The sequence below is a fragment of the Lagenorhynchus albirostris genome, chromosome 7, assembly GCF_949774975.1.
Source record: "Lagenorhynchus albirostris chromosome 7, mLagAlb1.1, whole genome shotgun sequence".
NCBI lineage: Eukaryota > Metazoa > Chordata > Mammalia > Artiodactyla > Delphinidae > Lagenorhynchus > Lagenorhynchus albirostris.
This window is the reverse complement of record NC_083101.1, coordinates 91,954,696-91,981,653: the sequence shown is the minus strand read 5'-3', so window position 1 is coordinate 91,981,653 and position 26,958 is coordinate 91,954,696. Positions and strand designations below refer to the sequence as shown.

At 40.8% G+C, this 26,958-nt stretch overlaps 1 pseudogene; it reads right to left on the bottom strand.

Annotated features, from left to right (window-relative positions):
- Window positions 1–7,359: 7,359 nt before the first annotated feature.
- Window positions 7,360–26,958, bottom strand: part of LOC132522676 (NADH dehydrogenase [ubiquinone] 1 alpha subcomplex subunit 3-like) — a 98,503-nt pseudogene continuing 78,904 nt past the window's right edge.

Sequence of the window (26,958 nt, the reverse complement as noted above, 5' to 3'; positions counted from 1 at the left end):
GGAGAACAAGATTATGCTCAACTGAAGGAAAAAATCATGACAATGGTAATAGCAGTTCTTTAATGGGGCAAACACGATTCTGGCAAATCCCATTCTAAAACCATCACAGCATGTAATAACAGCAAAATGCTAACATGATTTAAAAAGAAGTAAAAAAAAAAAAAAAATCCACTGAAATTTGACAATAAAATTCCCCGACATGGAGATCCCTACAAGATGCTGCCATTTTTTTGGAGTTGTTTATGTCAAAAGTATAGAAATAACAAGAGTCTTCAATTTATAGTTACAGATATCAGGCTTCCCTCCCTGCCCTCCTGCCCTTATTCAGTTAACAAATATTTTTTGGATGCCTACTGAGTTTTTAGGCACAGTTAGGTGCAAGGGATATCATGCTTAATAAGACGTGAATAATGCCTGAAAAAAATGAAGTGCAACTACGACAACAAAAAAGGAAAATAAGTTTCCACCAATGAAGCCTGTGCAAAAGTTGTATCCTTTGGTGCCAGAACTTCTGCCCAGTCCTTGAGAAACATGAGGCCACAGGAGTCAGGCATCTGAGCCTCAGTGGTAGGAAACCACATTATTCCAAGTACAAGTTCCCAGAAATTGAGAGCATGTGTGGGGTAGAAGAGGCATTCTTCCTGTTTGTCTTTAAAGTATTTGTCTAGGTTTAGATAACTTAATTTATCTTTCTAAAAAGATTTCATTGTATTTTTCTCTTTTTTTGGCTATGCCGCGTGACTTGCAGGATCTTTGTTCCCCGACCAGGGATCGACACCAGGCCTCAGAAGTGAAAGTGCTGAGTCCTAACCACTGGACTGCCAGGGAATTCCCTCACTGTATTTTTAAGTTAGGAGGTCTGGCCTTTTGAACATGGAATGATACATGAGAAATGTCCTACAGGGCCTTTTCGGACATCCTAAGAGATCTTTATAGCATGTATTGAGATATAATTTACATAGCATACAGTTTATCCATTTAAAGTGCATAACCATCACTACAATCGGTTTAAAATATGTTCATAACTCCAAAAGACCCATATCCTTAAGCAATCACCCTCCATTCCCTCCTCCCTAGGCAACTACTAATTTACTTTCTGTTTCTATGGATTTACCTATTCTGGATGTTTCATATAATTGGAATTAAACCATTTGTGATTTTCTGTGACTGGCTTCTTTCACTTAGCATAATGTTTTCAAAGTTTATCTTTTTTCAATGTAATGTAGAGAATCACATTAATTGATTTTTTTTCTGTTTTTTAATTTTTTTTTAATTTTGGCTGCATTGGGTCTTCGTTGCTACACTTGGGCTTCCTCTAGTTGTGGCAAGTGGGGGCTTCTTTTTGTCATTGCAGGGGCTTCTCTTGTGGAGCACGGGCTCTAGGCACACAGGCTTCAGTAGTTGTGGCATGCAGGCTCAGTAGTTGTGGCTCATGAGCTCTAGAGCACAGGGTCAGTAGTTGTGGCACACGGACTTCGTTGCTCTGTGGCATTTGGGATCTTCCTGGACCAGGGCTGGAACCCGTGTCCTGTGCATTACCAGGCGGATTCTTAACAACTGCGCCACCAGGGAAGCCCACATTAATTGATTTTTGTATGTTAAACCATCCTTATATTTCTAGGATAAGTCCCAGTGGGTCATGATAAGCCTAATTCTTGATATATTACTAAAGTAAATTTGCTGATATTTGTTAAGGATATTTGCATCTGTCTGTAATTTTCTTTACTTGCAAATTCTTAATCAGGTTTTGGTATCAGGGTCACACAGGCCTTACAAAACAAGTTGTGAAGTATTTCCTCTTCCTCCATTTTCTGAAAGAGCTTTTATAGTATTTATATTATTTCTATCTTAAATGTTTGATAGAATTCACCAGGAAAGACCTCTAGGTCTGGGCCTTTCTGTAGAGGGAGGATTTTTTTTATTATGAATTCTTTATAGATTTGGGACTCTTTAGATGTTCTTATGTCATATTTGCTAATTATATTTTTCAAGGAATTTATCTAAGCTTATTTAACTCTTGAATGTGGGTTATAGATCAAAAGGTGAATGAATATTTCAAGCATAGAAGATTGCATGGTCAAAGGAGTGGAGTGTGTGCATGTGTGTGGATACAAGCAGTTGTTGCTGGAGCATGAAGTAAAGGCTGAGAAGTGATGGAAACAGAGAGTGAGACCAAACTTTAGACAGCCTCCTTTTTGACTATGCCTTGTCCTTGAGCCCTGTCCTTGGCCTAACAAGTCAAGCTATAGCCAAAATCCTGCTAACTCAGTTTAGAGAGAATCCCCTACCCTTGGTATTGTAGGGGAGGAAAGACTTTCCCTCTACCTTCCTGGATTTGATGGTTGGGTCTATGAAGTACCCTGACAACAGGCAGATTAGCAGAAGAAAATGTATACAAATGTATTAATTTTTTTCTTTTGTTTTTTTGGCTGTACCATGTGGCTTGCATGTTCTTAGTTCCCTGACCAGGGATTGAACCTGAGTTCCAGTATTGGAAGTGCGGAATCCTAACCACTGCGCCGCCAGGGAATTCCCAATTAATTTTTAATGTTACGTGCACAAAGCCATCACAGGAAAAAAAGTGAATACCTAAAAAAAACATATATAAGTAAGAGCTTATATACCATCTTAATAGGGGAAGGGGATAGGGAATATGGGCCCCTTAGGAGAGAGTAAGTGATTTTCAGGAAAGATGTCGGAGCCCTTAAAGGAATAGATGGGAGGTATGATAGACTGGGACAAATTCTGGATGTGATGTCAATTACTAGTCTTCTCTCCTGGTGGATGAAACTCCCGGGGATATGATTTATGACAACTGAATTCCTTTTGGAGGATCTGTCTTTAGGAGAATGAGGGGAGTTCAGAGAAAGCCTCTCCCTGATTTTCTGTTTTTAAAGTGCCTTCAGCTCAAAATAATCAATATACCAAAATGGCATATTTTGGGGTAGCATGTTGTCAGGATTCAGGACAATCCTCTCAAAAATGTGCATGAGGATTAGTTCGAGCTAAAGGCAATTGAGACCCTGCTGGTTTAAGAGAAGCTATTGCTCCTCCCTTAAATACCTAGAAGAATTTAAACTGGGGATTTTTCCCAGAAAAGTTATTACTGGGAGATAAATTTTATCTAAGTGGCCCAATATATACAGCAGATCAAACATCTAATTACCAAACACCTGCTCTTCTTTTTACTGTCCTGTGAATTACCTTCCTGTCCTTGGAAGCCCCAGGCCCCTATCCCATTCCTTAGCTCAGGATGACATATATACCTCATTTTACCTTTCTGTCTCTGAACTGCTCATGTATGTGGGGTCTCTGACTCTCTCATGTATGTGGGATTTCTATACATACAAAATTAAATTTGATTTTTTCCTGTTAATCTGTCTCATATCAATTTAATTCTTAGACCAACCAGAGGAACCTAAGAAGGGTAGGGGAAAGTTTTCTTCTTCCCTGACAGTGCCCTGAATGCCTTCAATATCTGCTCACCCTGGATATCTGATCAAATTCCTCACCCCTGCACCCTTGATATCTGACAACCCCAGCCTGCCTTCAGCAAGAATCCTCTTAAGTTAGTTTAGCAAGAATCCTCTACCCTGGATGTATCCTCTTAGTGATTTCCTATCCACTGACCCCTCACTCTGATTTTTGGCTATAAACCACCAGCCAACTTTGCTGTATTTGGAGTTGGACCTATATCTTGCCCCTATTGCAATAGTCTTGACACCTTTCAACATAGTGCTGAAGAGAGTCTTCTTTACTGTTTTAACAAGTGTCATAATGATATTTTCTTTAACAGGGCCGTAGTCTTAGGAAGTTTGGATTGGATTTTCTAAGTTTTGAGAGGTTATAAAAAAATCTAACTCATGGTTAGATTTTTCAGTATAAAGTTGAAAGTAACGATTCCTTCTGATGGGGTTCAGAACATCTTGGCACCTGGGCATATTGAATATTTTAAACTGAAGGCATTTGAGAAATGACAGGTTCTTGGAAGGGTTCTCTGACTTCCCACTTCCCCCAAATCAGGTCATGAGATCCTCTTATAAGAGGTGCCCTCCTTATACCCAGAGTAAAGGAACCTCCTTATCTCCAGGTTGGAGAGACACTGAGAAGATTCTGAGCACACAGGCCTTGCTGTTTCCCCAGTTTACTACACTGACTTCATACCCTGTCCTATCCTGTTCCTTCATGACCGTGCACTCTTCATCAAACTTAGCATAAAAACGCTCAGTTTTAACTGTTTCTTTAGGTCTTCATTTTCTTATGAAGGCTCCCATGTCATATAAAACTTATATTAAATAAATGTGTATGCTTTTCTCCTGTCCATTTGCCTTTATCAGTTTAATTTTCAGACCTAGCCAGGGACCCTGAGAGGGTCATCCCTCTTCATCCCATACACTTCCTTCCGATAACTGTATGAGGTTTTATCATTGTGAGCTAACTTAAGTGAAGTGAAATGAATGGCAATCTATTGTTCCCAAAACCGAAGGAAAGGCTAAAGGCCCAGGCTGAGAAAGGACAGGGAGACCAAGAAGCCTGAGAGGCCTGGAGCAGGAAGAGATGTGGTGTCTCCTCATGGGGAGCTTGGCCATTTTCAACCCCTACATAGCTCTGCTTGAGGCTCCAATTCCAGCAAGAGTTGGGTTTTTGTCTCCCAGAGCTGCAAATCTCTCTAGTGACTGCACACTAGAATCTCCTGGGAAGATTTAAAAAAACATGCTGATTTCCCAGCTCTACCCCAGAAATTTTGATCAATGATAATTGGCCTGGGCTACAGGGCCTTGGTCTTTTCCAGAGTACCCTGGCACTTTAGGTGTGGCAGGAAGAAGAGCACTCCTTGGGGTAGGGGGCTGAGTCTGCAACCACCTGGAGGTACACCGGGCCAGGTGTGCTGGGGCTTGTTTTTGGCCAGTGTGGGGCAAATATAATTGCAAAATCCTTTCCCACCCCAGAATACTGCTCCACAGAAGCAGAAGAAAAAGAAAACAACATTATTATCAAATAAAGCATTAAACCAGAATTCGATGCACATCACAGGCATTCAATGTAACTCACTAAAAAGATTGAAAAGATAGAAAGAAATCTCACTCTTTGATACAGCCAAGGGCATACAACCCATCACATTAGGTAGCCTTTGCCATTTGGAATAAGGTGACAAGTCTGGTCCACATCCTCCCAGGGCATCTTAAACTCTGTTATACTACTGGTATATAAATCCTGCATCATCATGGTTGTCCTTAAACATGGGCAGTGCATTTGGCCACCAATCAAGATTTGGGATTATTAAGGGCTATAGGGGATCAGAACAGGCCACCCCAAAACATGCCACATGGGCATAAAGATTATTTTGAGCTGAAGACAATTGAGAAACAGCAGATGCCAAACAAAACTCTCCAGCCTCCCCATCTGCCTAAAAGCACGATATAAATCCCCATTTGTAAAAGTGTCCCCTGTACTGTACCAGGAAGAGGAGGATGGCTCTGAGTCTCTTCTCAGCTCTCAAAATAGCAGGAGAGGAATCTATGTAACAAGGCTACTAAAATAACACTTATCTTCCATGAGTTCTCCCCATATATTTACCTTCCCAAGTTTGCTGTCTTTAAATTTTGAACATCTTTTCCTGAGCCTTGTCACATCTCTAGAGATTTATTGTTTTTTGTTAAGATGTTATATAATCCCAAGTTCTAACCACCCCTTTGAGTTACTCATCCCTGAGTTTTCCCATGTCTATGTGTGTTGCACGCATTAATAAACTCTGAACTTCTCTACTTAATCTGTCTCTTATTAGTCTAATTTGCAGGGCCCCAGTTGGAGAACCTAGGAGGGAAGAGGGAGAGTTTTTTCCTCCCCTACAGAGCTAATATGTTTCCTCATAGTGGGGTTGGATACCCTTATCAATGCCTTGGGGATCCAGAATACTGAAGAGCAGCAGCAAAGAGAAGGAGGCATTGGCATGCCAGCCAGAAGCTCATGGTGCCATGTTGGGAAAGGAAAAAAATTCCCTCTACTCTTTCTAGGTTCCTCTAGCTGGTCTAAGAACCACACTGACATGAGACAGATTAACAAGAGAAAATAAAATTTAATTACATACTACATACCTACGGGGCCTCCATAAGAATGCGAGTTAGGTAATTGAGGCCTATATGTCATCTGAGGGAAGGAGAAAGGGTAGGGGTTTGGGACTTCAAAGGGGAGAAAGGCAATTCACTTGGAAGTGGAAAAACAAATGTTTGGTGAACAGATGTTTGCTATGCCATGCAGAGACAGTGGGACGCAGAGAGCACTTTGGTCTCCAGGCCCTGCTGAGTGACCCCTGCCACACCCAGCCAGTATTCTTTGTAGATATCTCTGGTGATGGGGCTCTTCCTGGGTCAGGGCCTTTATCTAAATTCTTTAGGCAGTAAGAGGGAGATAAAAAGAAAGACTTCCTGAGTCTTCTGTTTCTTAAAAATTATCAGCTTGAGATAATCCTCATGCCAAGGAGACATTCTAAGAGGAAAAATGGGGTTTGTTCAGTCAGTCAGTCAATTAAACTTTTTTTGAGCATCTATGTGCCAGCAGTTAGCTAGACTCTATGGAATTACTGGGATTAAATAAAACAGCAAAACGAATTCTCCTATTGTCAGGGAGGAGGGAGGCAGGGAGAGAGAGAGAGGGAGGGAAGCTTCTCTGACTTGTCCTCATCCCCTTTCCTTCTTTCCTCCCTTTGACGCTGCACCCCAGCTGCCTTGGACATCCCCATCCCCCCATCCCCGGTGTCCTGGGAGTGTCTGCATTTTCACCTCCCCTCCCAGACTGCAGGCTCCTCAAGAGTGGGGTCAAGATCCTCAGCACCTTCTCAGGGCCCAGCTCAGGTAGGTGTTCAACAAATGTTTGAGGACTAAAGGCAGAGTCCTCACCCTTAGGGCTTAGTATGCAGACTGTCCAGACATTGTGGGAATGAAGCCAGCCAGGCGGAATCCTGAAGGATGAGTACGACAGTGCTGTGGGCCAGTCCCCCCAACTCTTGTCTCGTTTCTTTGAAATTTCCCTGGCTGGTTTGTCTCCAAGACAAATAGCTGTTTTTCCCTGGGATTATAGTTGTATTTCAAAAAACAGATGGAGCAAACCTTTACTGGTTCAAATCTCTGGATAGAGGCAGGGCACCAATCCCCAAGCAGCTTGGAATGGAATAACTGGGCCTAGGGAAGTGACTTGTCTCATCTAAAAATACACTTGTTTCTGCCTCTCCCGTTCCCATAATTAAACACACGTACATGCACATGCACATACGCTTGCTGCCCACATTTTTTTTTTTTTCCAGTTTTCACATTTTTATTGGGGGATCCAGGGAAGAGGACCCTGCCCTGTCAATGTAGGTGCTCACAGTTTCTTCAGCCATTCTAAGCTTGGGCCCTGTGGGTCCTGTGAGTGGCTGGACCCATTGGTTATGTTCCCATGGTCTAGGAGGAGCACTGTGTGGTTGTAAGGTGAGGCCTGGTTGATCATGATGGCATATTTGGTGCAGGGGCTGATTGTGGGCAGAATTATAATGAGGCCCCCGATGGTGAAGGACACCACCAGCACCAGCTCCTTGGCTCAGGCATTCTTGAGGAAGGAAGGAGTCTTGCAGTTTCTCTGGCTACCCCAATTTAAGTCAGCTGGTTCACAAGGACCCTCTGTTTGACCAAACTTTAGACAGACTCCTCATCCACGGCCTGCTAAAGACAATCTTAGCAAAAAATCCTGCTAAGTCAGTTTAGCCTGATTCACCCACTCTTGATATCTGATCAAACTCCTCATCCCCCACTATTGGTGTCTCATCCTTGATGCCTTCAGCAAGAATCCAGTTAGACAGGTTTAGCTAGAATCCCCCATCCTGGATGTCTCCTCTTAGTGATTTCCCATCCACCAACCTCACAGTCGGCTCATTGGCTGTAAACCCCTAGCCATCTTTGCTGCATTCAGAGTTGGGCCTGATCTCTTGCCCCTATCGCAATAGTCTTGAGAAAGGTCTTCCTTACCATTTGAACAAATATCAGGATAATTTCTTTTAGCTTGTTTGAGAAGGAAAAAGAGAAGTGGTCCAGTTGTTGCTCCTTGGTTTGTTCCTACAGGTGACTGGACTATGGCCAGAGTGACTGGGGAGAGAGCTGTCAGTTTCTGTATTTGGGAAGTGAAGAATGGACTGCATCCCCAAATTTCTGTCCTTTAGAAGGATGCAGAAAAAGAGGTATGGGCAAAGAGATGCTCAGGAGAGGCAAGGCAGTGACCACCAGGGAGTTGGTAGGAAAGTGTTTACTTCTGCATTCTCAGAACTAAGGGAGAAGCGTGGTGCCTATCCATTAGCCTCTGGTGTTGGAAGGAAGAAGGTGGGGAAACACAAAGCAGGGCTGCAGCCTCAGGGAGATGTCTACATGTGTTCCCATGTCCCTGTAGTTCACAAGTGGACATTGCAAGATCCTTCTATCTACCTCAGATTATTTTCACATTTATACACACACACACACACACACACACACACACACACACACACACACACACACATTTATTTATTTATTTATTTTTGGCTGCTTTGGGTCTTAGTTGCTGTGCATGGGCTTTCTCCAGTTGCAGCGAGCGGGGGCTACTCTTCGTTGTGGTGCACAGGCTTCTCATTGTAGTGGCTTCTCTTGTTGCGGAGCATGGTCTCTAGGTGCATGGGCTTCAGTAGTTGTGGCATTCAGGTTCAGTAGTTGTGGCACACAGGCTTAGTTGCTCCACAGCATGTAGGATCTTCCCGGACCAGGGCTGGAACCTGTGTCCCCTGCATTGGCAGGCGGATTCTTAACCACCGTGTCACCAGGGAAGCTCCTTATTTTCACATTTAAGGCTTAATATGTGCTGAAGAGTGCTCCATCTGCTCCCCATTTAATTTTTTTTTAAACAAAATCTTTTGTAAAGAGAAAGGGAAGGAGGATGTAAGAGCTACATTGATTCATGACCAAACATGGATCAGATAGGACTATGTCATATTACTTATATAGTCCACCATCAGAAATGTTGCATAGTAATGGAAATAAATCAGTTAAGCAAAACCGGTTATATTAGTGCTACTGATGTAAATACCGAGACTTTGTTTTCACCCTCTGCAAAGTACAGAGACAAAAAGGGGTCATGAAGGAAAACTGACCCACTGCACAAGCACATGAGAATGTGAAAGACGCGAGGACCTTTCTCCCCTGCAAGGTTTCTAGTCCCTGTGTTTAACGTGTTGAATCACTTCTACCTTCTGAGAGCTGTTTAGTCACCATTAAAAAAATAAAGATCTTTGGGCTTCCCTGGTGGCGCAGTGGCTGAGAGTCTGCCTGCCAATGCAGGGGACATGGGTTCGTGCCCCAGTCCGGGAAGATCCCACATGCCGTGGAGCAGCTAGGCCCGTGAGCCATGGCCGCTGAGCCTGCACATCCGGAGCCTGTGCTCCACAACGGAAGAGGCCACAACAGTGAGAGGCCCGCGTACCGCAAAAATAAATAAATAAATAAATAAATAAATAAATAAATAAATAAATAAATATCTTTGATACAGATTGTTGATACTGTTTCTGCAGGAAAACACAGATTTATGCTTTGAGGTCCTATATGGAGAGAATATTTGGCTTCTATAGCTGAAAAATTTAGAGTTCTAGGGAAAAAATTTCTAGACATCAAATAAGATTTATAAAAAAATAAATCAGTGCTAATATAATCCAACATAGTTTATATTATGGTTTATATAAAACCCAGAATAGATAATGTATGACATTTTAAATTAATATTTTATATCGTGATTTCTTCTTGACCTGAAGACTAGAAACAAGGTCCCAACTGCCAAGAAATTAAGCGGAGTAAGGGAGATGGTGATGTATGGGGGAGGGACAGTGGCTTTTAAAACCGCAGTCTTCACTAGGGAAACAGAACTATAAATACCAGAGCAGTTAACAACTCAATAGAATAAAATACAGTCAAGCATCTAGATTTTTTTCAAGGTGATAGTGAATGTGCAGTTTTTTGGGGAAAAATATCAAAACTATCCATTTTTCTTACAGATATTAGAGCTTGCTGAAAGGTAGCAGAATATGCCACCCCAAAATATGTCTCTTTGGCACAAGGATTATTTTGAGAAACAGCTGAGGCCATAGAAGCTCTGAAAACAGAGTAGAAGTTACCTTTTTGTAAGGGACATTTACATTTATAAAGTAATTATCCATTTGTATGGGTATCACCTATTATGTACAAGGAAGAGGACGATGACTCTAAATTACAAGAGAGTCTAATAAGTGAGGGAGGCACACACTTGAATCTATATAACAACTTTACCCTTGTTTACTTTACTCTTCCTGGAAATAACCCCCACCATCACCATGACTGGCCTCCCTTCCCCAACGTCTTTCTTTTGTCTTTAGCTGAAGATGGTATTTAAGGTGGTGGCTTGGGTAATCTGGGGATTTACAGTTTTCCTGGGTATATTCCATGCACCTATGAGGTATACATGTTAATAAACTTCTGTTCTTTTTTTCTTGTCAGTCTGTCTTTTATTATTAGGAGGGTCTCAGCCAAGAACTCAGAGGGTAGAGGGAAAATTATTTTCTTCTCTTACACTTCCAAGCATGAATTTAAGTTCCCAAATTAGTTGTTAAATCTGTGAAAAATATTAGCTTTTCCAGGCCCAAGTTTCTGACCTCCAAAATGAAAGAGGAGGGCTAGCAGTTGGAGTATTTGTCCTATGCCTCCATGACCTGTGCGATTTATGGTTTAACGGTCTTTCTAATGAGGATGACTAAGAATTCTTTTATCCCCTGTGTCCATGGAATAAATGATCCCCTTTGGCTACCAAGAATAAAGGGAAGCATTTCTCTTCTAGTCTTCATGACAGGCGCGTCATGGGAACGGATGTTGAGGGGTTAACACGTCTCTCCTCAACAGCTGAGGCATTCTGGCTTTAGCTGTAACAAGCAAGATGTGATTTGTCACCTGCTCCCTGACACTAATGCCCACAAGTTGATTGGCTTCAGACAGCTGACTTCCCAAGGGGCTGAAACACATACGTTCACAACGGGGGTTTTGTCTTATTACCTCATCTGCTGGGGCATCATCCATACACTGCCTCCACAGAGGAGACCAGTGGAAGGTGCCTTCGCAGTGCAGGGTGCTTATTCCTCACCTCTTCCCTGGGGAAGGCGTCTGTTTTCCTTTGTTAGGTCTTCAGGGTAGTGATGCCTTTGGTGAGGCTGCCTTCCCTCTTGTCCCAAGACAGCTGTATGTCGGAGGCAGACACATCCCAGGATGTGTGCCGCTTTCCAGGCACTTTCCCAGATGTCAAATCGAACAACTTCTGTTATCATCTCCTTTGGTACCACAGCTGCAAGAAGAACCATGCCGAGTAACTGGCCCTCTGTCTTATTTTTCATTATATTCTGTTTTTTTTTATAATTGTAGTCTAATAGAGATAACATAATCGTAACCACTGTTTTTTTTTAGTTTTTATTTATTTATTTATTTTATTTTTGGCTGTGTTGGGTCTTCGTTTCTGTGCGAGGGCTTTCTCTAGTTGTGGCAAGCAGGGGTCACTCTTCATTGCGGTGCATGGGCCTCTCACTATCGTGGCCTCTCTTGTCGTGGAGCACAGGCTCCAGACGTGCAGGCTCAGTAGTTGTGGCTCACGGGCCTAGTTGCTCCGCAGCATGTGGGATCTTCCCAGACCAGGGCTCGAACCCATGTCCCCTGCATTGGCAGGCAGATTCTCAACCACTGAGCCACCAGGGAAGGCCTGTAACCACTTTTAAGTGTGCAGTACCGTGGCATCGAGTGCATTCACACTGTTGTGCAACAATCACCACCCTCCACCTCCAGAACTCTTTTCAACTTCCCAGACTTGAACTCTGTACCCGGTACACAGTAACTCCACATTTATCTGGGTTTTATGTTGGCGAAAATCTTCTTACATTTCTCCAAGTATGTTAGAGACTTTTCATCTTATATGTTGTTCACAAATTATTGTTCCATGCCTGGCCATTTGTTTGTGTATTTCTCTTGTAAATTATTGGTTCTCTTTTTTCTGCATGGTGATTGGTGGATGTTTGTTACAGGAGAGCTCAGTGGCCAATGGAAATTTATGCTGTTGTTTTGGATGGAAGTCATGTCACCCCAGGGATCTTTCTAGTGAGTTTGACTGGGAACTCAGGGGACCACTCACTGACCAGCAGACTTCATTCAGTGTGTGTCGTCAGGGAGCTTTGGGATGAAGAAGGCACTGCTAGAAGCAGGAGGTCTCAGACAAGTGGAAGGTGGGATGTCTCATTGGTCTGCTGTCCTGAACTGGACTTTCTTATATCCTTTTAAACCACTGCATAGTTTTCTATAATATTAAGGTGACACAGTTTAATTAAATTCCCCTTCTGATGAACATCTAGGGTGTTTCTGTTTTTCATTATGATAAACAATACTTCTATAATCATCCACTTAACATTCATGATTATTTCTATAGAAGGGCTTTTTATAAATGTTATTGCTATCATAAAGTATATGTACACTTTAAAATCTGATTGATAGATGCTTACAAATAGTTCTTCGTAAAGTCCTATACCAATTTCCTACCGAAAATGTATAAGAATAAGTTTTCCTTCCCATGCCAGAAACATACAGATTCATTTGCTTACACTAGATATTATTATTTTTTTAAATAAATTTATTTATTTTTTGTTGCGTTGGGTCTTCGTTGCTGAGCACGGGTTCTTTTTCTCTAGTTGTGGCAAGCAGGGGCTGCTCTTTGTTGTGGTGCAAGGGCTTCTCATTGCCATGGCTTCTCTTGTTGCGGAGCACGGGCTCTAGGCATGTGGGCTTCAGTAGTTGTGTCTTGTGGGCTCTATAGCGCAGACTCACGGTCTTAGTTGCTCCACAGCATGTGGGATCTTCCTGGACCATGGCTCAAACCTGTGTCCCCTGCATTGGCAGGCAGATTCTTAACCACTTCTCCACCAGTGAAGTCCCTACCCTGGATATTATTAATCTTTAATATTTATGCTAATCTAATTAGCTTAAATGATATCTCACTGTTTTAATTTTCATTTCTCTGATAACTATTACGAGAGAGTGTTTTTGTTAACCATTTGTAGTTTTCTTTATCTAAACAGTCTACTCACATCCTTTATGCATTTTCCCTCCTGCTGGGTTGTTGTAATTTTCTTCTTATGTTAAAAAAATTTTGTGCATTATTTGCTTAACTTTTTTTTGGTGTCTTGCCATATAGAAGTTTAAATTTTAATGCAGCCAAGTCCAACCTATTTATTTTCTTTATGGCTTTTGCATTTCATATCCTCATTAGTAAGTCATTGTCTTAGTCTGTTTGGACTGCTATAACAAAATACCATACATGGCTTACAAACAACAGAAATTTATTTCTCACCTTCTATGAACTAAAAGTCCAGGACCAAGTCACCATCTGGTACAGTGTCTAGAGAGGACCCACTATCTGGTTCCTAGACAGCTGCCTTCTCACTGTGTCCCCACCTGGCAGGAATGAGGGAGATCTTTGATGCCTCTTTTATAAGGGCACAAATCCCATTCATAATTACCTCTCAAAGGCCCCACCTCCAGACTCCATCACCCTGGGGGTTAGGATTTCAGCATATGAATTTGGGGGAGACACAAACATTCTGTCCCTAACAGTACTTTTGTTACTAAACACAAGATTGTGTGCCCGATGCACAGTGAGGCCAAACAAACTGAAATGTGGGAGTCTGGAATAGAGAAAGGTTTATTGCCAGGTCAAGCAAGGAAAATGGGTGGTTTGTGCTAAAAAACCTGAACTCCCTGATGGTTTTCAGCGAGAAGTATTTAAAGGTAAATTTAGGGTAAGGGCTGCAGGGTGTGTGACTTTCTTCTGATTGGCTGGTGGTGAGGTAAAAGTGTGGTGCTCCAGGAATCTTGTGCTCAGCTTGAAGTTACCATCTTCTACCTGGGTGGGGACCTTAGCTCCTGCAGAAGAATTCAAAGGTATTATTATATATATTCCTTCAGGAAGAACCAGGACCCAGCCCCAAGGCTGTACTATTGTTTCTTGACTTCTCCCTTATTTCTGCATTCCCTCCCTTCCCTGATTAGCAACTGTTTGAACCTGCCTTTTGGGACTCAGGGAAGGTCATGGAAGCTGAATTAAGCTTATTTTCTGCAAACAAGAAACAGGGAACACAGAAAGGATTTGTACCTGGGAGACCCACAGGGTTCTGTTTGGTTTCACTTTCCCACCCAACAATCGAAAATATTCCCCCTTGGTTTCTTCTAGTACTTTTATAATTTCACTTTTTAACATTTACATCCTTAATCAATACAAAACATTTTAAGGCTGTGTGATTTTTTTTTTTTTTTTTTGCCACACCACGTGGCATATGGGATCTTAGTTCCCTGAGCAGGGATCAAACATGCACCCCCTGCATTGGAAGTGCATTGTCTTAACCACTGGACCACCAGGGAAGTCCCAAGGCTGTGTGATTCTTAAACTGATGTTGGGGAAGAAGAAATTTTCCTCTACCTTTCTAGGTTCTTCTGGCTGGTCTAAGAATTAAATTGACATGAGACAGATTAACAGGGGAAAATCAAACAAAATTTTAATAACCTGTACATGGGAGAGACCCAGGAAAACTAAGTAACTCACCCAAATGGCCAAAACCCTGACCTTAAATACCATCTTCAGCTAAAGAAAAAAGAGATGTTGGGGATAGTAGTTTGGAACTTCAAAGGGGAGAAAGGCAATTCACAGGAAGTTGAAAAAGCAAATGTTTGGTAAATAAATGTTTGCTGGGCCAGGCAGAGGTGAGGGGACACAAAGCAAACTCTGGTCTCTGGCTCCTGCTGAGTTTCCCCCACCACACCTAATCTATATTCTTTGCAGAGAACTCTGGACAGCTTTATTCTGTAAATAAGCCCTTTATTTAACTTCTTTAGGTAGCTAAGGGGAAGGGAGAGAAAAGACTTCCTGAATCTCTTGTTTCTTAAAAATAATCAGCCTGTTTTAATCCTCATGCCAAAGAGACACAATTTGGGGTGGCAAATTTTGCTCCCATACACCGGAAAGACATCTCAGATTTTCCTGTATGAACAGACAGTTGTCTCAATACCATTTAAAAAATAATGCATTCTTTCTCTACATTTTTGAACTTTGACTTTGTCATGTGCTAAATTCCCATTGGTCAAGTAGCCTGCAGCAGTGCAAAACCACACTATTTTCATTTCACAGCCATCAGTATTTTACCTGTGATAGGACAGTGTGCTCTCATCATTCCTCTTCTTCAAAAAATCTTGGCAGATATTATTTATCTTTTAGAAAAATTTTAGAATTCACGTTTCAAGTTCCATTAGGTTTAAGATTGGTTGAATTTACTGAGTAATTTTTTTATAGTTTTTGTTGGGATTATTTTGCATTACATTTCTAACTGGATGTTCCTTGTAAGGTTGTTCTCCTATGTGAAAAACTATTACCAAACCAAACTTACATTTGCTCACCTGCCATGTAATAAAGCCAATCTACTGACACCAGGTTGTGGTGAAGGAAAGTACAGTGTTTATTTGCAGGGCACTAAGCAAGGAGAATGGGTAGCCAATGTTTAAAAGACCCAAACTTCCTCATGGCTTTCAGAGATTTTAAAGGCAACATTAGGGGTGAGGATCATAGGGTGCATGATCAGCTTGTGGACATTCTTCTTTTTGGTTGGTGGTGCAGTAACAAGGTGATATTTCAGGAATCTCAATCCTCAACCTTCTGGTTCCAACCAGTCTGATGTCTGTGTGCTTGTGGTTAGCAGTTTCCAACCCGGGGTGGGGGGTGGGGCGGTCCTAGTTTCTGTAAAAAACTCAAGGATATGCATCGGATTGTTATCTATATCCCTTCAGAATGAACTAGGAGTCCTGTGGCTCTATTGTTCAGGCTTAGTACTTTTCTTGTTTGACTGCTTTTCCTTTGTTTCTGCGTTTTCTCACTTCTGTAATACTTAACTGCTTGAGTCTGATCTTTGGAACTTGGGGAAGGCCTAGGAGACTAAAGCTTTTTTTACAAATCAGAAGTCAGGACATGAAGGGACTTGTACCCAGGAGGGCCCCTCAGGGTCTGGCTTGGTTTCAGGGTGAATGGTTATTGTTTGTTGGAACCATATCTGCCCACCTAATGGAACTCTCTTACTACTTCCACTAGATTTTATGTTGATCATTTTGAATTTTGTAAGACAAGCATCATTCCATTATTTAACTTCCTAGTTTTTGTCTCTTTATTACATTGGCTAGGACCTTAATCACTGTGCATCCTTGTTTTATTTGAAAATTCAATATTGTAAATTAAAGTAGGCAATTGTATCTTTATAAAATCTTCAAAGTAAAACTTGTAATTTGAACTCTGAAATAGTCACTGCAAACAGCAAAAAAAGAAAGAAAAAGAACACATCACTAATGAAATTACACATTCAAATATAGAACATCATGAAATTTCTACTTGGTAGTTAAAGGCTTCCAACTGTACCCCTCCTCCCCACCATGTGCAACATTCTAAATTCTGAAAAAAAGAATCCAAAGCATCCTCTGGGCAATTTTTTTTTTTTTTTTGCAGTATGCGGGCCTCTCACTGTTGTGGCCTCTCCCGTTGCGGAGCACAGGCTCCGGACGCGCAGGCTCAGTGGCCATGCCTCATGGGCCCAGTCGCTCTGCAGCACGTGGGATCCTCCCAGACCGGGGCATGAACCCACGTACCCTGCATCGGCAGGCGGACTCTCAACCACTGCGCCACCAGGAAAGCCCTGGGCAAAATATTTTTATAAGATACAAAAATCAGTCAATATATTGGGATATAGGACATTTATCTTGTATGAAGCTACAAAGCTATACAAAAGCAGTTGAATATTGTGTTTTGCAACTGCAGAAAGAATATCAGTCTTAGATAGAACATAGTAGAATATGTTTCTACTTCAGAATAGTAGAGCTGTGTAATCTACCAGATTGCTTACTGTGAAGATGAAACTCAATCCACATCTTGTTCCTAGGACCGTATGAGCAAATCCCTTTTATGAATAGAAATGGCATTGGTAATTCTTGAGTGACAATGTCACTATTTGTAATCACAGATTTTGTTTTTTATGGCCACACTGCATGGCATGTGGAACTTCCCTGACCAAGGATCAAACCCATACTCCTCTGCAGTGGAAGCATGGAACCTTAACCACTGGACCACCAGGGAAGTCCGTAATCACAGATTTCTCATTTTAGTCAATAATTTCTCACCTGGCTCCATACCTGAGCCCCCTTCACCTGGAATGTTCTTTTGTTCTTTGCCTTGCTAGCTCCTTTGGTCCTTCAGCTCTTAGCTTACTCATCACATTTCAAGGCAACTCTTCCTGATGCCTAGGCTGGGTCACATCTCCCCTGGGGAACCTGCAGCTTTCTCTACTTTACATTCCAGTTTCTGGTGTAAAAGAAAAATCAGAATGGAGTCAGTATTGCTGAGAGAGCTCTCTAAAATGGAACCAGGAGGCCACTGATGAGGTGGGACTTATGCATGTCTCAGCTTGGATGGAATCTTAACTTTTGACCACTTATTGCCTTAACACAGGCATCAAGATCATCTGCACAGTGTTCCAGAAACCCAAGATACTTATGGGACCCTTACCCTAAATAACTTGTGACAGCCTCTCTCTCTCTTTTTTTAAAAAAATTTTTAATTAAATTAATTTTTGGCTGCTTTGGGTTTTTGTTGCTGTGGGCGGGCTTTCTCTAGTTGTGGCAAGCCGGGGTACTCTTCATTGTGGTGCACGGGCTTCTTATTGCGGTGGCTTCTCTTGTTGCAGAGCATGGGCTCTAAGCATGTGGGCTTCAGTAGTTGTGGCTCACGAGCTCTAGAGCACAGGCTCAGTAGTTGTGACTCACAGGCTTAGTTGTTCCGCAGCATGTGGTATCTTCCCAGACCAGGGATCGAACCTGTGTTCCATGCATTGGCAGGCAGATTCTTATCCACTGCGCCACCAGGGAAGCCCTTTCAGCCTATCTCTTCAAAACAAGTATTTCCCATAATAGCCAAGACATGGAAGCAACCTAAATGTCCCTCAACAATGGATAAAGAAGATGTGGTATATATACACAATGGGATACTACTCAGCCATAAAAAAGAATGAAATAATGCCATTTGCAGCAACATGAATAGACCTAGAGATTATCATACTAAATAAAGTAAGTCAGAAATAAGAAATGCAAAAACCATACAATATCACTTATATGTGAAATCTAAAAAAAAAATGATACAAATGAACTTATTTACAAAACAGAAATAGACTCACAGACATAGAAAGCAAATTTATGGTTACCAAAGGGGAAAGGTAGGGGAGAGGGATAAATTAGAAATTTGGGATTAGCAGATACAAACTACTATATATAAAATAGGTAAACAAAAATGTCCTACTGTATAGCACAGGGAACTATATTTAATATCCTGTACTAAATCATAACGCAAAAGAAAAAAATAAAGGAACAAATATTTCTCTTTTGCATCAGAGCCAATTATAAGTCTTGCAAGACAACTGTAATAACCTTGTAGCTTTTGCCTTTATAACCTCCTGTTTCTCTTCCCCAGAACACTCTTGGTTTTACCTGCATCTGTGTCTGCTGAATTGCAATTCCTAAGGCTTCAGACAAAACTCTGTTCTTTTCAGTCATGATGCTGATTATTATTTGATGTTGGTCACAACTCTACCTGGCCCTTCTACCAGAATAGAAGCTCCATTGGGCATGGACCACATGTGTCCCCAGCTCCTTAGTCCACACTTATCCAGATTTGTGGAGTGAATGAATGGATAATTTCATTCTTGAGTTTCTTAAGCATTTTTTTAAAACTAATTAATTAATTATTATTTTTTTGGCTGCATTGCTGTGCGTGGGTTTTCTCTAGTTGCAGTGAGCAGGGGCTACTCTTTGTTGTGGTGCACGGGCTTCTCATTGTGGTGGCTTCTCTTGTTGAGGAGAATGGGCTTTAGGCACATGGGCTTAGTAGTTGTAGCACATGGGCTAAGTAGTTGTGGCACGTGGGCTCAGTAGTTGCAGAGCGCAGGGTCAGTAGTTGCAGCGTGTGGGCTCTAGGGCATCCGGCCTTCAATAATTGTGGCATGCAGGCTCAGTAGTTGTGGCTCGTGGGCTCTAGAGTGCAGGCTCAGTAGTTGTGGCACATGGGCTTAGTTGCTCCACGGCATGTGGGATCTTCCCGGAACATGAATCGAACCCGTGTCTCCTGCATTGGCAGGTGGATTCTTAACCACTGTACCACCCGGGAAGTCCCAGAATTTTTGTTTTGACAGAATCCTGTTCTACTTTTTTATTAATATGTAATATGTCAATTACCTTATTTACTTTCTATAGTAAATGCATTTTCTTTCCTACATCTAAGGTGCTTATAACTTTGTCAATAAAGTCAGGCCTCGAAAACATAAAATAATGGAGACTCACATCCCCTGGTCGTGGAGTAGAGCATCACCAAACATCACAACAAATATACTTTCTCAAGTCTTATTGGTAGCTTTTAAAAAATAATCAATAACTAAAGTCCAGAAAACTTAAAAAAAATTATCTTCAAATTTAATAATTAATATTTTGTTTTTATAAAATTATGGTAGTGTCTTTATTTGTCATATCTTAAGTTTTTTTTCAAAAGGAAGAAAATATGAATATATTTTTAAGTGTTAAAAGAAAGATATTGAAAGTTGAGCAACGTAATCAGATATTAAAGCTTATTCTAAAGTTATAATAAATTAGGGACTTCCCTGGTAGTCCAGTGGGTAAGTCTCTGCACTGCCAGTGCAGGAGGACTGGGTTCTATCCCTATCGGGAAACTAGATTCCACATGCATGCCGCAACTAAGAGTTTGCATGCTGCAACTAAGGAAGTCTGCATGCTGCAACTAAGAAGTATGCATGCCACAACTAAAAGATCCCACATGCCGCAACTAAAGATCCTGTGTGCCGCAACTAAGACCCAGTGCAGCCTAAATAAATAAATTAAAAAACGTTTTTTAAGTTATATTAATTAAAAGTGTGATTTTTAAAAAAAATTTATTGGAGTATAGTTGATTTACAATGTTGTGTTAGTTTGAGGTGTACAGCAAAGTGAATAAGTTATACATATACATATACCCACTCTTTTTTTTAGATTCTTTTCCCATATAGGCATATACAGAGTACTGAGTAGAGTTGCCTGTGCTATACAGTAGTTTCTTATTAGTTATCTATTTATATATAGTAGTGTGTATATGTCAATCACAACCTCCCAGTTTACCCCTCCTCCCCCCACTTATCTCCTGGTAACCGTAAGTTTGTTTTCTACATCTGTGACTCTACTTCTGTTTTATAAATAAGTTCATTTGTACCCTTTTTTTAGATTCCACATATAAGCGGTATCATATATTTGTCTTTGCCTCTCTGACTTACTTCACTCCGTATGACAATCTCTATGTCCACCCATGTCACTGCAAATGGCATTATTTTGTTCCTTTTTATGGCTGAGTTATACTGCATTGTATATATGTACCACGTCTTCTTTACCCATTCCTCTGTTGATGGACATTTAGGTTGCTTCCATGTCCTGGCTATTGTAAATAGGGCTGCAATGAACATTGGGGTAATGTATCTTTTTGAATTATTGTTTTCTCTGGGTATATGCCTAGAAGTGGGATTGCTAGGTCATATGGTAGTTCTAAAAAGTGTGATATTGATTCAGTCATAGAGTTCAATGTTTTTTGCTGCATTCTAGCCTTGTGACTCAAGCTGGTCCTTCATATCACATTCTTTCCTTGTTTCATCCTGCTTCTTTTTCATTTCTACCTGTTTCACAACCATTTTCCCCCCTCCCCTTGGCTATTATCTTATTGTTGTGTATTTTATCTAGTATTTTATAGTAATTGCTTTTCTTTTTTTCTTGAAGGGACACATCAAATGTTTGTTTCCAAATCATAAATCTTTAAATGTATTCTTTTCCTTTCATCTCAGGCGATCTTCTAAATTTTGACATTGCACATTCTTTTCATAGATTCCAGTTTCAGAAAGCTTGTTTTTAACATACAGTCCACTGTTATTTTTTTTAATTTTACATAAATGGTATTGTAGACATTATATAAAAGATTCGCAACTTGTTTTCTCATTCAACATTTTGTTTTCAGACTTTATCCTTGATGATATGTGTAGTCCAGTTCATGTTTTTATTTTGTGTCATGTTCATTGTATGATCAATGCATTACTTTTTATAAAAAAATTATTTTATTGAAGTATAGTTGATTTACAATGTGTTAGTTTCTGGTGTATAGCAAAGTGATTCAGATATCATTCATACACATACACACACACACACACACACATACATATTCTTTTCAGTCATGGTGTATCACAGGATATTGAATATAGTTCCCTGTGCTATACAGTTGGACCTTGTTTATCCATCCTATATATAATAGTTTGCACAGCAAATGCACTACTTTTTAATCCATTGGTAGATATTTAGGCTATTCCCATTTATTTTGCTTCCACGAACAACACCGCGTAAGCTGCTTATATGTTCTGTGTTGAGACAAATGCTTCCCAAACTTCCCACATCACATCACACACCAGACACAGCACTACTGGTGTGGCAGATTGGGGTCAGCACAGGATGGTGCTGCTCCTTCAGGAGGTGCTGCTCCCAGCAGCCCTAAATGCCCCTGGCCCTGCTCAGCCACCAGGGGACACCTGAGAACACATACAAACTCAACACATCTGCATTCAACTTGGGGCACCTGGTCGGGAAGCTCTGCCCTAGAGGACAGACTCAAAAGGGAAATTACTTGGTGTGTGAACAGTCAGCCCCAGGAATTACTGTCAGGTCACTCTTCAAAGTGGCATATTAATTTATACTCTCAAAGCCTCTTTCAATCTCAAGATTGTGTCTTTCCTCAGCTCTTGGAAAAATTTCTCTATTTATTTGATAATTTTCTACTCTACATTTTATGTTCTCTTTCTTTCCTTCTCTCCCACTCTTTCTCTCTCCCTCCCCCTCTTCTTTTCCTCCTCTTCCTCCTCCTTCTTCTCTTCCCCTCTGTTTCTCTCCCTCTCTGTCTCTGTCTCTCTCGATTTCCTACTAGTTAGGCATTGTATCTGGATTAATCCTGGTTTAATCATCTATATCTCTTATTATTTCTGTCATATTTTCTGTCTCCTCTTTCTCTCTGTAGCTTCTGAAATGTCCCAAACGTTATTGTCCATCCATATTTGTTATTTTATGTTTTGTGAAACAATTTTAATTTCCAGAGGCTTTGTTGTGGGTATTTTCACATGGCTCATTTTTCATAGTGCCATGCTCTTGTTCTATGGATGCAATGTTTTCTAAAATCTCTCTGAGGATGCTGATCAAAGAGGTTTTATTCTGTTATGTTCTTTGTTTTATACTCTCTTGTTCTCTGAATTCCCTCTGCTTCCTCTGAGATAAGTTTCTGTCTCTGCCTTTCTCTCTCTCTTTAGAATCCTGGTTGCTTTCTTTCATGCTACAAGTTTTGTCTAATCTCTAGTGAGCCCCTAAAGGCAGACAAAAACTCTGGGACTGGAGCAGGGACTGCTGCCTTGGACTCCTCAGCAGGAGTGGGCAGAGAAGCACCTGAGGCTAAGATAAGGCTCTGCCCCTCTCCCCTCAACAGCTGCATTCCAGCAGGAGGTGGTCTTCACTCTGGGTCTGCACACCAGCTGCCCAAGTCCTTCCCTGACTGGGCACATTCCTCTGGGCTCAGGGTAAGTTCCTGGCTGATGTTCCCAGCAGCTCTGTGCACAGACTGCGGAGGGGTAGGGGGATGTTGACCCTCCTGTACACAGATCTTCAGACAGTGCTTGGTTTTCAGCCCCATTCTTCTCTCCTGCCCCTAAGTGTCAAGCCCTGGGCCCATCCCACATTCTACAGGCAGAGCAGTCTATTCCCCTCCCCGCCATCCTCCCCCCAAAATGCATCTCCTAGTCTAGCTGTTGTTTCCTCTGGGCTGTGGTTTCCTTTGCTATTTCCTCCATCAACACTCTTCCGTCTTTGTTCAGTGTTCCAGAAATGGGCTGAGCTCTCCTTTGTGCGCACCCATCCGTCAGCATCATTCATTCTATCAGGGTTTGCTGTCTGGTGTTTATTTACACCTATCCTTTTGCCTTCACTTCTAAACTTACTAGTGCCTAGAAGTGGCCCCCAGCCCACACCAAAGCCAAGCCCCAAGGATGATCAGTGAGCCCAGGTGAAGCCTGAAGGCTCTGAGGCAAGTGCTAGCTCCAAATGCACACATTTAGCACATCAAAATGTTTGGGACATTTGAATATTGATGGATAGGTATAAGTTTGAGGCAAGGAGAGAAAGGTTTTAGTTTGATTACCTGGTGAATGGCATGGCCATTTACTAAGATGGAGGAGAGGAGAGAGGCAAGAATAAGGGCACACTCAGGGGTATGCTTCTCAGTATATTATATTTGGGAAGGCTCTAATCATTGCAGGGGTTCAGAATATGTCATTCCAACATATGCCACTTTGGAATATTGATGATTTTGAATTGAAAGAACTTGAGAAACAGCTGTTGCAAGAAGGACACTCCGAACTTCCTTTTTCTCCCTGAAAGCAGGAGATAAATCTCTCCTGTGAAAAGTCCCCTCCCTGTACTAGGGGGTAGAAGGCACCCATATCACCAAAGATAGGGAATTTAGGGCTGAGAAACCTGTATAAGCAAACCTGTTACTTCCTAACTAATTTACTACTCCAAACCCAAACTTCTTCATCTTGTCAATTCTTCACACATTTATTGTTTCCTTGTCTAAAAGGTATAAAAGCAGTCTGCTTTGGTCACTTCTTTGAGTCCCATATTTTTATGGACTCCCGAACATACAAAATTAAATTTGTTTTTCTCCTGTTAATCTGTCTTATGTCAATTTAATTATTAGACTAGCCACTGGAAGGGAAAAAGGGAAGAGCTTTCCTCCCCTACAATACAAACAATTGTTTGGCAGTTGCTTTAAGTTCCTTCCTGGCTTACCGTGGTTCAGAGCACTTTCAGCTGAGAACCAGAACTCCTTGAACAAGGACAACTTTTACACTTACTACAAGTGGTATTTATCCACCAGCAAAATGTTAAACAGCTTTAGAAATCATTCAAAGAAATGTAGCAACTTAATTGTAAACATTGATTTCATTAATCATGTAATTGAATATTTGTTCAGAGAGAAGTAGGTCAAAGGTTATGATTTTCCTCGGAGTAGGGCATATGGTATAAGGCATGACTATCTGTTTAAAGCGCTTCTTTGGGCAGGTTTGATTTTTCTGCATTCAATAACCCATCTGAGATTTCTTTGTCTAATCTAGTAATTCTCTGAAGTGCAGGGGAAGACAGAAATTCCTCAGGGTAGGCATCCAATGATTTATGTTTGGTCAAATTCAGGGATTAGCTCAGCATGGTATAAATAATAAGTAATGACAAGCTAAGGCAAGCTTCAGAATTAGTATTTTGTTCGGGAGAAGAAATTTAATAGACTTTAAAGACTGGAACCCAAGCTACAGTGAGTAATTTAACACAAGTTGAGTAAATATATATAGATCAAAGATACAAACTGCTGTCCTCCAGTTTAAAACATGTTTAAAAATCATGTTTTTTTAAAAAAGTTAGTTACCAACACTTAAAAGTTGGGCAACTTCTCATAAACATCCAAATTTATAAGACCAGGCAGCATTGAGTATGTGTGAGCACAGGAGAGGCTATCCATTAAATAAGATGTATTCCAGGTTGTCATGGGGCCTGTCACCTCTGTCTGTACACTTGGGGTTGGCCTCACCTGCTTTGGATTCTCTTTTACTCACTTTATCCTGGTTTAGGAAGATTGCAAAGAAAAGGGGATTGACTATTAATGGCTTCTAAGGAAACAGGAAGAAACCAGCAGGATTTAGTCTTGAACTGAAACAGCAACAGAAGCTCACTCAGCAAAAGATACTGCACAACATCAAGAAAATGCAATAAGAGCAGACATGGTACGTGATTTCAAACCATGAATAGTACTTGGAATGCAAAATCCCCCATATATACTTTCCTAGGTAACAACATGAGTAGTTCTATTCAGAAATATTGTATAAACTCAGTTCAATAAATAATTTTTCAACATCTATTTTATGCCTTACATTAAGTTGGGCCCTGAGGATGCCAAAATTGGGAAGACCATTTCTGCCTCAAGGAAATCACAAACTAAAGGAGACTAGCATATATAAATACATAAAAATAAATGGTTTTACAACTTTATAATAAAAAAGAAAAATAACTCAATTAAAAATAGTCAAAGGGCTTACCACATAAAAAATTAACTCAAAGTGGATTGAAGATCTAAACATAAGAGCTGAAACTATAAAACTCTTAGAAGAAAACATAGCAGAACATCTTCATGATTTTGGTTTCTTTGATATGACGTCACAAGTAGAGCCAACAAAAGAAAAAATAGATTAATTGACTCCGTCAAAATTAAGAATTTTGCCCATCAAAGAACACTATCAACAGAGTACAAAGGCAACCCACAGAATGTGGGAAGATATTTGCAAATCACATATCTGATAAGAGATTAATACCCAGAATATATAAAGAACTCCAATGACTCAATGACAATAAAACAAACAACCCAATTAGGAAATGGAGAAAGAATTTGAATAGACATTTCTCCAGAGAAGTTATATAGGTGACCAATAACACATGACAAGATGTTCAATATCATTATCTATCAGGGAAATGTAATCAAAACCACAATGAGCTATCACTTTACACCTATTAGGATAGCTATAGTAAAAAAACAGATAATAATGTGTTGTCAAGGATGTGGAGAAATTTGAACCCTCATAAACTGCTGGTAGAATTATAAAATGATGCAGCTGCTGTGGAAAACAGTCTTGCAGTTCCTCAAACAGCTAAACGTAGAGTTACCATAAGATCCAGCACTCCACTTCTAGGTATATACCCACGAGAAATGAAAATATATGTCTACACAAAAACTTGTACACAAATGTTCCTAGCAGCAGCCAAAGAGTGGAACCAACCCAAATGTCCATCACCTGATGAATGGATAAACAAAATGTGGGCTATTCTTACAATAGAATAGTATTTAGCCATAAAGAGGAATGAAGTTCTGACACATGCTACAACATGGATGAACCTTGGAGACATTATACTAAGAGAAATAACTCAGTCACAAAAGACCATGTGTTATATGGTTTCACCTATACAAAATGTCTAGAAGAGGCAAATCTATAGAGACAGAGTAGAGATTGGAGGTTGCCTGGGGCTAGGGAGATTGAGGAAAGGGGAGATTGAAGGGTGATGGCTGAGAAATGTGTGGTTTCTCTTTGAGATAATAAAAGTGTTTTAAAATTGATTGTGGTGATAGATGTACAATTCTGTGAATATAATAAAAGTCAATTCAGTTGTACACTTTAAATGGGTGAATTGTATAGTATGTGAATACTCTCAATAAAGCTGTTATAAAATAAATGAATCAACACATTTGGTTGTGGCAGGTGCCCTAGTAGAAGCTGGTTGCAAGTATTATGTGACAACAAAAGAAGGAGTGTGACCATCCAAACTTAGAGGGCAGGAGGGATTTCATAGAGGAGGTGATTCACCAGACACACCCACAAACAAGAGAAAGACTTTTTTGGCAGAAAAGCAAATACAAAGGCCTGGAAACATGACAAAGCCTGGAATGTTCACAAGTATTTAGTATGGCTGAAGAATAGGGGCAATAGGGACAAAGTAGGGGATGAAAATCCAGGTCATGGGGGACTTGGCTAGTGAGGTTAGGGATTTTAGCCTTTATAATATAGGAGATGGGATCTAGAAAGATCCTCTGGCACCAGTATAGAGGATGAATTTGAGAGAATTGGGTATTTACTACTTCCTGCATTGTCCCATTACACTTGGTATGAAATGCAATAAA